We start from the raw sequence: 10,747 nt of genomic DNA, 5'->3' as shown, positions 1-10,747 counted from the left end.
TATTTAGCCTTTTTGGTACATTTTCCACAGACTCTAATGGAGGGATAATGGATTGTTTTTAGGAGTCAAACTGAAAGCCATTTCTTGGTTTTGTTTTAAGAAAAATTGAGGAAGGAGCTAGTTAAGTTGTCAACTTATAGATCATTATGCGTGTCTTTGTGACAGATCCCTGTGTAGTTTAGGCATATAACTTAAGGGATTTGAAGCTCTGTGCGTGTGTTTACGGAGGAGCCTCGAGGACATGCTAGGTGAAGCAGGTCAGCCGAGGAAGGACAGGAATGGCACCCTTCCTGCAGAGTGAGACGTCTACAGCAGGCGCATTCTTGTACATGGAAAGTGACGTGATGATTAGCAGGGACTGGAGAGAAGGGGAGTTGGGGGTGCTTGTTCTACGAATGTGGCATTTTAGTTTTCCAAGATGAAAAACTTCTAGAGAACTATTGATTCCAACAGTGCTGTACTGTATATGTAAAAATGGCTAATATGGTATTTTTTAAAAGTTTTTTTTTAAACCTATACATGAAAAAAACTGGGTGATATTCTATACAGTGGGTGTATTGAATACACTGGGTGTAAATACTGGGTGATATAGCCCATGTACTCGCTCATTGAATATACTTGCTTTTTAAAAAAAAATGTATTTATTTGAAAAGTGGAGTTACAGAGAGAGAGAGGAAGATGCAGCAAGAGTGAGAGTGAGAGTTCTTCCATTGGCTGGTTCACTCCCCTAATGGCTGCAGCTGGACTGGATGTTCATCCACGATGCCAGGATCTTGAGCAGTGGCTTAACCTGCTACACCGCAATACCAGCTCCTGGGGAAAAATATTTTTTAGCACATAGAGACTTTTGTTCTTAAAAGTTTAAAACAACTAAAATCCAATTTCTGAGATCTCAAAATAGCTTATTATAACTGAAAGGATTTTTTGTGTGTCAGCATCATGTCAGTCATAAAGCAAGAGTCTGTAGTGAAGACACCGAAAGTAACAGGGTAAGCATCAAAGCAAACTGCTAGAAAAAAGAAAGCCAGAGGCAGTACACTGACTTTAACATTTGTGTGGGCCTGGCGCAATGGCCTCGTGGCTAAAATCCATGTCTTGCACACGCCGGGATCCCATATGAGCACCGGTGTGCATCCTGGCAACCCCACTTCCCATCCAGCTCCCTGCTTGTGGCCTGGGAAAGCAATCGAGGGTGGCCCAAAGCCTTGGGAGCCTGCACCCATGTGGGAGACCTGGAGGAAGTTCCAGGCTCCTGGCTTCGTATTGGCATGGCACCGTCTGTTGCAGCCACTTGGGGAGTGAATTATCAGACGGAGGATCTTCCTCACTCTCTTCCTCTCTGTATATTTGACTTTGCAAAAAAAAAAAAATAATAAAATAAATCTTTAAAAAATATATTGCAAAGCCACACTAATTAAAACAGCATTATATAGGCATTTACCAATGGAACAAGTGACGCATGTACAGGCTACTGACCCTTGACAGACTGCTGAAGATCTGATAATGACAGGCACCTCATTGTGTACAAAATCAACACAAAAATGGATGGAAGACCTGAAACTAGTAGAACAAAATATACAGAATACACCTCAGGACAATGGAATGGAAAAGCTTTTTTTTTTTTTTCTTCTCAGATCCAAAAGGCACAGACAATAAAACCAAAAAATACAATGAATTTCACAAAAGGACTTTTGCACAGTTAAAGAAAAAAAAATCAATGGTAGGAAAAGACAACCTACAAAGGGGAAGAAAATGTTTGCAAATTGTGTATCTGACAAAGAGAAAATAACCAGTTCCTTATATAAATACACATATGTTTTTAAAGATTTATTTTATTTTTATTGGGAAGTCAGATATAGAGAGAGGAGAGACAGGAAAATCTTCTGTCTGTTGATTCACTCCCTAAGCAGCTGCAATGGCTGGATCTGTGCCTATCTGAAGCCAGGAGCCAGGAATCTTCCTCCAGGTCTCCCACTTGGGTGCAGGCTCCCAAGGCTCTGGCCTTCTTCAACTGCTTTCTCAGGCCACAAGCAGGGAGCTGGATGGGAAATGGAGTTGCCAGGATGCACAACTGGCACCCATATGGGATCCCGGCATGTGCAAGGCGAGGACTTTAGCCACTAGGCCATTGTGTCAGGCCCGGTACCTTATATATTTAATAGCCCCCAAATAATCCAGTTTAGAAATGGGCATTAAACACTTTCTTTGAAGAAGAAGACATCAGTGGCCAGTAAGTACATGTAAAAGTACTCAGTATTACTGATAATGAAGTAAATGCAAATCCGAAGTGCAATGAGCTGTCACATCACTCCAGTTGGATTATTATCAAAAATATAGTCAAAAGATAACAAATACTGTTAGAAATGTGAATTAGTACACCATTGAAGAAAGCAGTAAGGAGGTTTCTCAAGAAGCCAGCAAAGAGCATTGCATAATTCAGCAACCCTACTCCAGGATAGGGTCCAAGGGAGATGAACTCACTTGGTTAGATACCTGCAACCCCACATTTGTTGCAGAGCCATCCACAACACCCAAGAAATGGAAAAAAACCTAAGTGTTCACCCATTGATGAAAGGGTGAAGAAAACATGGAATACATACACGGTGGAATTACTCGGTCGTAACATGGAGCCCGGTGCCTCATTCCGGTCTTGCATGTATGTGGCAGGGGCCCACACACTTGGCCCTTCCTCTGCTGCTCTCCTGGGCCATTAGCAAGGAGCAGGATCGGAAGTAGAAGACCTACTAGAAGCATTGCCCACATGGGATGCCGGTGTGGCAGAGGGAGGCTTAACGTGCTGTACCACAGAGCTGTGCCTGAGAATATTTTTATTTCAGTGTCATCTCTGAAGGATCTTTTCTCTGAATGTGGAATTCTGAGTTGACATTTCTTTTTGGCTGGCTCTTGAAAGATGTTGCTCCTTATCTTCCTGTTTCCATGGTTTCTGATAAGTCATTAGTAGCTTGAATACTTGTTCCCTTTCATGTAATGTGCTATTTTTTTTCCAATTGCTTTCAAGATGAATAATAATAATAATAAAACTTCGGTGTTTAGAAAAATTGATGTGTGTAGCTATGGTTTTCTTAGCATTTTTCAGTTTGAGATTCCTTGAGCTTTAATTTGTAATTAAGGTATTTCATAAAATTAAGGAAGTTTTGGCATTCTTTCTAGTTAAAAATTTTTTTCCCATTGCTTTTAATGTTGTTCACATAGTTGAGAGAGATGCATGCCCATGTGGGCCTCTGATTAGGGTGGGGAGGGTCAGATATGGAGGCAGATGGGTGGGACATATGTTTCATTTTCTTTTTCCTCCTATGTCTGCAGGAGAGGAGGGGGAGGGCACTGCTCCTGCTGTAAAACTACATCAGCACCCCCAGGGATGAGGGATAGCCATCTGATGACACCTTAGAGACCCCCCAGTGTGGAGAAGTGTATTCTGAGGGTGTTACTTGAGTAGTTTTGATAGTTCTGAGAAGTTGTTGGTTTTGTTGTTCCAGCATTGAGAAAATCTTCCTGAGGTCTGTCGATTGACAAAGTCCACCTTAGTGTATCCTCAAGCTCAGGAACACGGCACAAAGCTTGCCCAGGAGAATTGTCCTACCTATCCTGCTCTCCATCCTCCAGCGAGGCAGTTGATGTCTTCAGCATGCCTAGATGAGCTGGTTCCGTGTGCATCTGGGCATGCTGTCCACTGCATAGTCACTGCAATCCTAGCCACTGCACAGCCACTGCACTCTGCTAGGAGTCCACTCCAAGGTCTGACCAGACATCCTATGATTTTTCCCTGTAGCTGGGGTCTGAGTCCAGAAGTCTGTTTAGAGAGTCCCCCCAGAAACCTCATTTGGGGTGACCTAGACTTGATTCTGTGTACACCAGCCAGTGCAGGTTCAGGTTTAGTCTGTCACTTGCACCAGACAATGCACATAGTGGTGGATGCAGCTGCACAGTCAGTTCTGCTCTGTCACTCACGTGGACCAGCAGGTACTACAGCTTAGTCTAGCCAACCACCACAGACCCAGTCCTCATGCATACCAGTGGCTGCTGCAGCCTGGTTGGAGCAACCCCCACTAACCTGTACCAGGCCTACCCCTAGCCATGGTTTTTGTGTGTGCAAACCTCTGCTGTACCCTAGTCTGGTCCATTCGCTCTTGTGCACATCCATGAGTGCTGTGGCTTAGCTCAGCCAAACCTGCCTCCGCACCCAGTGCTCAATTATGTGGACAGGTGCAACTACATTGCTATGACTTTGGGTTAAGCAAAAAAACTCCACAGATCATAAAATAAAACCTTGATAGATTATGCATCACCAGTTTTATAATGCCTGATCTTAGAAATACATTCCTAAGAAAGTGTAAGACTGGCCACAACAGGGACACTGTATTTGATAAAGAATGCATATGCTGAACATATAAAGAACCCCTACAACTAAAAATAAGAAGACAAATGACCCAATTAAAACATAGGAAAAATGTGAAGATAAATTCAATCATAGACAACATACACATGGGAAATAAGCATGTGAAAATAAGCTTAATATCACAGGTTAACAGGGACATGCAAATGTCAGCCAACATCCTGAGTAGAATGGCTAAAATGAAAACACAATAAGCATTTGCCTTGATATGGAGCTAATAGGGTTGGAAAATGATAGAGCTGCCTTGGCAAAACAAATTCAGACATGAAGTTAAACAATACACCTACCAAGAGGCCCTAATTCATCTGAGAGCAATGAAAAATATATTTATAGAAAGAACTATTTATAGTAGTTTCATTTGTAATAGTCCAAGTGGGGGTTGTGACTTTTGGACTTTCTGTTCTTTTCATTCACAATAGCTTTAACTGGAAAAAAATATCCTAACTGTTCATCAATTGGCAATGACATGGAACTGTAGTACCAGCACATGATGGGATACTTAGTAATAAAAAAAAGCTGCTGATCTGCAGAACCACGTGAGTAGATCTCAAATGCATTGAACTAACTTGTTGGAGTCAGATACAAAGGGTGACACATTCTATGAGTCTGTTTAGGTGACATTGTGGAAAGGTGTCATCCAAGGGCCTGGAAACTGTATGGAGAGTGCAGAGGCTACCAGTGGTTGGTGATGGAGCATGAGGGGTTGATCACAAAGGGGCTGAATGAACTTTTTGGGGTAATGGAATTGATTTTTCAATTATGCTAGTGATAATACATTTGTATATGTTTGCCCAAATGCTTCAAAACTGTATGCCCAAAAAGACTGAATTTCATGGTGTAAATTATACCTCAGAAAACCTGAATCTAAAAATAAAAGAAAGAGGTATTTTTATAGCTTTCTGGATGAATGCTTCCTTTGCTTTTTCCTTTTGAAACTTTAGTTTTTTCTGTTAAAAATGATACAGACATAGCCAGAGCTATATGCCACCTACCTTCATTCTCCCTTCCCCCATCTAGCAATAACCATTACCCTGAAATTGGTGTGGGTCACTAAAATTTTCCATTTTTTTGGCTTTTAGAACATATACAAATATCCATAAAGAGTATATATAAAACTACTTTTAGTTTAAAGACTACATAGATTGTATAATCCTGTGTGCATATTTTGTAGCTTGCTTTATTCATCTAAATCTTGTTTTTGAAATTCATCCACATTAATAGATGCATCATCTTTTTAAATGTATGTATAGGAGTCCATTGTATGAGTAAATTGCAGTTATTTAACCATTTCTATATTAAGGAGACGACCGTTTCCTTTTTTTAAATCTTTTGCCATCTGAAGCAACAATACAGTGGACATTCATCTACAAGTCGCCTTTAGTATACGTGTGGAGTCTCTGTAGGTGAAGACAGGCTCTAGAAATGTCATCTGTGCTCTGAAGGGTGTAATTTTTGACCTTATTTGGGACAATGAAATAGACCTAAGAATGATTGTACCAATTTGTGTCCTACAAGTAATGTATAAATGTTCCTGTTCTTCCAATTGAATATTTCATGTAATCAGATTTATAAAGCTTGGAAAGAAATAACATCTGATATGCATATTCTGGATGACTAGTTAGATTGTACATCATTTATCTCATGGTTGTCCCCTCCTGTTTTCTTAGCCAAGCTTCTCCTTCTGTGTAATCCATCTCAGTAAATGACACCACTTTATCCCAGATGGCTAAGCTGAGTTCCAGGTGTCGTCTCCAAGTTTGTATCACTCCCTACCCAACTCCATCCGCCAAGCCCCCTTTGCCTTTAGTCCTCGTGGAATGTTCTCATGACCTCCTCATGGGTGTGTTGCATCCAGGGTAACCCCCTTCCAGATGGTTCTCCTTATTGTGGCAAGAATGATCTTTCTGAGGCACAAATCCGAATATGTCACCCCCCACTCATCTTGCCCCAGGCAGTCTTCAGTGGCTTGCCAATGCCCATGCTGCTTGGCATGGCTCACCGTTCTCATCACAAGCTGGCCTCAGTGCCTACACATTCTTGTTCCTCTGTTCCCTTCCTCAAAGATCCTCATACCAGTTTCACTGAACCACTTGGAGTTTCAGAAGGCATCTCTGCCTGGAATAAGAGTCTTTGTCCTTTCTGTCCTGGCGAATCCTGATTGTTCTTAGGTTGAGGTACCATTCCCTTCAGAAGCCTTTCCCAGATGTGCTGGCGGATGTTGTCTTAGTCTTTCTTTCTTTCTTTCTTTCTTTTTTTGCTATAATTGAATTTATAAAAGAAAGAAGTTTATTATTTTAAAAAAATGTAACTCATTTCTGTTTATTTGAAAGGCAATGTAACACAGAGAGAAAGGCAGGGAGAGAGAAAGATCTTCATGTTGGTTCCCAAATTTTCACAATAGCCAAGCAGAGCCACACTGAAACCAGGCTCCAGGAGCTCCATCCAGGTCTCCCATGTGGGCAAATATGTGGGCCATCACCTTCTGCCTGCCCGGTGTGTTAGTGGGAAGCTGGATTGGATCTCAGGAACTATGCTCTTGATATGGTCATTCCACATGGGCTTTTTCTGTTGTGCAGTAACTCCTGCTTCTTTAGCTTGCATCTCTGGAGGCTGGAAGTCCAAGATGAGGATCTGATGAGGGCCCTGTGAAGTAGGGGAAGAACAAGTGGGGGCATATAGAAGTGTCAAGTCTGGAGTTGGTGGGGCAGGATAATCCTGTATGTGGGTGGGGTGTCCACATCCCTATGGGAACCAGTTTGTGTCCCAGCTGCCCCACTTTCAGTCCAGGTCCCTGCGTATTCCCTGGGAAAGCCATAGAGGATGGCTCAGGTCCTTGGGCCCCTGCACCATGTGGGTGATCCAGAAGAATCTCCTGGCTCCTGGTTTCAGATGGCTCAGCTCTGGCTGTTGCACTCACTTGGGGAGTGAGCCAGCAGATGGAAGATCTCTCTGTCTCTCCTCCTCTCTGTAAATCTGCCTTTCAAATAAAAATAAATCTTTAAAAAAAAAAAGATAAAATTTGTTGGACACTCACATTGTAAAAAACACATTTTTGTGGAAGCTAATCCTCTGAAAAAGAGCAGAAATCTGTCTCTTGAGAACTGCATAAATCCCCGTTAAGGCTCTAATCATCTCTTAAAGGGCCAACTGCCCCTCAATCTTGTTACATCAAGGGCCAAATGTCAGTAGGGTTTTGGATGTGATAAACTATAATTTGAACCAAAGCAGAGGGAAAGCATGACATTCGGGAAAAGATTGTTTTTAAAGACTGAAACATGAAGAGGGCTGGCTTGGAATCCTGGCTATACCATTTCCTCACTGTGTCACTAGGAAAATTCACTTCATGATTCAATCTTCTCCCCTATAAAACAGCAACAATAATTGTACTCACTTCCCAGAAATGATGAAAAGCAATGTTGCTATAGATATGATGTGCTTACTATAGTGACTGTTGCAGTAAAGGCTCATTGAATGTTTTAATTTTTACTCTTTTGTTTTTAACATCATTTACATAGTTGAGAGGGGTGCATGCGCATGTGAGTCCCTGATTAGGGTGGGGAGGGTTGAGATAGGAGGAAATTGAATGGAACAAATATTTCAATTTTTGTCCTTTGCTCTTGTGTCAGCAGGGAGGGAAGGGGGTTACTCCTTGCTGTCAAACTGTGTCAGCACCCAGGGATGGAGGAAGGGTCGTGTGATGACACCTTAGAGACCCCAGTGTGGGGGAGAATGTTCCAAGGGTGTTACTTGAGTGGATGTGATAGTTCCGAGATGTCAGCAGCTTTGTTTGCACCAGGGTTGAGAAAATCCAAGATCTATTGGCTGACCTTAGTATTCCATAGACCCAGAAATAGATCGCAAAGCTGGGCTGGAGAGTGGTGCAAGCTATTCTGCTTTCCATCCTCCATCGAGGCAGTGGATATCCTCTGCTGGCCTAGATGAGCTGGCTGTTGTGTCTTTAGCGAGCATTTAGGAATATTCTTTATTGCGCAGGCATTAGCAACTGTGGAGCTCCAGTCCCAATACATGCATTCCAAGGTTGGATCCCACATTCTGTGTTTTTCTCTGTGGACAGGGCCTGAGTCCAGCCCTCTAGTTAGGGAGTATCTGAAGAAATCTCATCTGTGGTAACTCCAGACTTGAATATGTGTGTCTCAGCCAGTGCAGGGTCAGGTTTGGTTTGTCACCTATACCAGCCAATATACACAGCAGTGCTGCAGCTGCCTGGTTAGTTCTGCTCCCAACTCCATCTCTCACGTGAACCAATGAACGCTGTAGCCTAGCTCAGCTGGCCCAACCCAGCTCAGCCCAATACAGACCCAAACTTTATGCACACCAGTGGGTGCTGAGGTCTAGTTGGGGCAACCTTCAATAGCCCCCACCAGACTGCCCCTAGGCCTGGTTTATGTGTATACTGACCTGTGCTGTTGCCTAGCCCAGTTTGTCTTGCATCTCTTCTGACTATTGCATACACCTATGGGTGCTACAGCTCAGCCCAGCCTGACATTCCCCCAGACCCAGCCCACATGCATGCAAATGGATGCTGCCATCTTGCCCATTTGACCTGCTCCCAGGATTTCACATGTGCCAAAAGGTGCAGCAGCCCTGCTTGACATAATCTGCCCTCAGTCCTGACCTTCATGTATGCCAACAGGTGCTACAGCTCAGCCCAGTCCAGGCTCCTCCCAGCCCTGGCTCCTATATCAGGTGGGTTTCTGTCAGATAGTTGCTGTAGTCCAGCTTGGCTCAATTCATCATCATCCCCAGGTTTCTACACAAACCAGCAAGTACTGCAGTTCCACAGAAGTAAGCCCCCAAATCCCCTACTGCATCTGCCCCCATATCTAGTTCTCACACATTCTGGTAGGTGCTGTGACCCAGCCTGACATGGCCTACCACCTGCTCTGACACTCGTTGATGGGTACAGTGGCCTAGCCCAGCCAGGTATGACCCCCAATCCCAGATTTTGCATGTGCCATGTGGGTAATGCTGCTTAGCCCAGCCCAGGTCTCCCACATGAGCAGGTGCCTTGGCCTGACCCAGACATGCCCTCCAGTTCTCTGACATCCTCTGAAGGCCTAAATGAGCTGGCTGTCTTGTCTGCATATGCACCTGGATATGCTGTCCACTGCATGGGCATCAGTAATCAAGGATGCCCAAACCCGATATATGCATAAATTGTATGCTCATCTCTGTGGCTGGAGCCTTGAATCTAGTGGTCCAGTTGGGGAGTCACCCAAGAAACCTCATCTGTGGTGATCGCAGACCTCATTCTTGTATGTGCCAGCCAGTACAGGGTCCAGGTCAACTGATCACCCGCATCAGCCTATGCACACACAGGTGATTGTAGTTGCTCAGTCAGTTCCATTCTTAGCCCCATGTCCTGTGTAAACCTACGGGTGCTGCAACCCAGCCCAACCCATCATGCCACAGATCTGGCTCTTATGCACACCAGCAGAAACTGCAGCCTAGTTGGGGTGACCGCCAATAATGCCACCAAGCCCACCCCCAGCCCCTGTTCCTGCATGTGCCAGTATGTACAACAGACTATTCCAGTCTGTGTTACATCCCAGTTGGGCTCTTGAATACACCTATGGGTGTTGCAGCTTAACTCAGCCAACCCACCCTTTGAACCAGTTCACACATATGCCAACAGTTGCTGCTGCCTTGTCCACGCTGGTTTGCCCCCAGTTCTGACTCTCATGCACTCCAGCGGGAGCTGCAGCCCAGCAGAGGAGTACTCACAGTTTCCCCACTAGGTCCAGTCCCAGTCCCTGATCTTGTACTTTCCAGGGGTTATTATGATCCAGTCTGACACAACTTTCACCTTGTCCTGGCACTTGCCAGTGGATGCTATGGCAAAGCCCAGCCGGTGGGCACTTATCCTGGCTCTTGCATGAGGGGAAGCAGCATATTAAAAAAAATAGGTCTTTGGAATCAAGTAGAACTAAGTCTGAATCCTATCTGCCCTTCCAAAGGTACTTTGATACTCTTTTAGTCTTCTTCATCATCAGGAAATTAGGTTTGGCAAGGCTACCTAGCAAGAAAATTAAGTGTAACAGGTGAGCATGTGGTGTGTGTTTGCCATGAGTCATCCCTTTCGGTTTTAGGTTGGACCAGCCCTCTTAGGAGTTATTTGAACCTTCACATGTTTAGACTTGGCCAATAAAAATTCATAAACTGTTTCCAGCATTTATGACTAAACAACCAGGCTCCTAAATTGTCTACTGTAAAAATATTCCATTTCTTGATATTGGAATCCAAAAAATTCTCTCAAGCTCCCAGGTGGCGAGGAACTCTTGTGTTTGGTACACACTAAATGATGGAAATTCT

The sequence above is a fragment of the Ochotona curzoniae genome, unplaced genomic scaffold (genome assembly GCF_017591425.1).
Source record: "Ochotona curzoniae isolate NIBS_2020 unplaced genomic scaffold, NIBS_Ocur_1.0 scaffold_2476, whole genome shotgun sequence".
Classification (NCBI taxonomy): Eukaryota; Metazoa; Chordata; class Mammalia; order Lagomorpha; family Ochotonidae; genus Ochotona; species Ochotona curzoniae.
Note: the sequence above shows the minus strand (reverse complement) of the source record.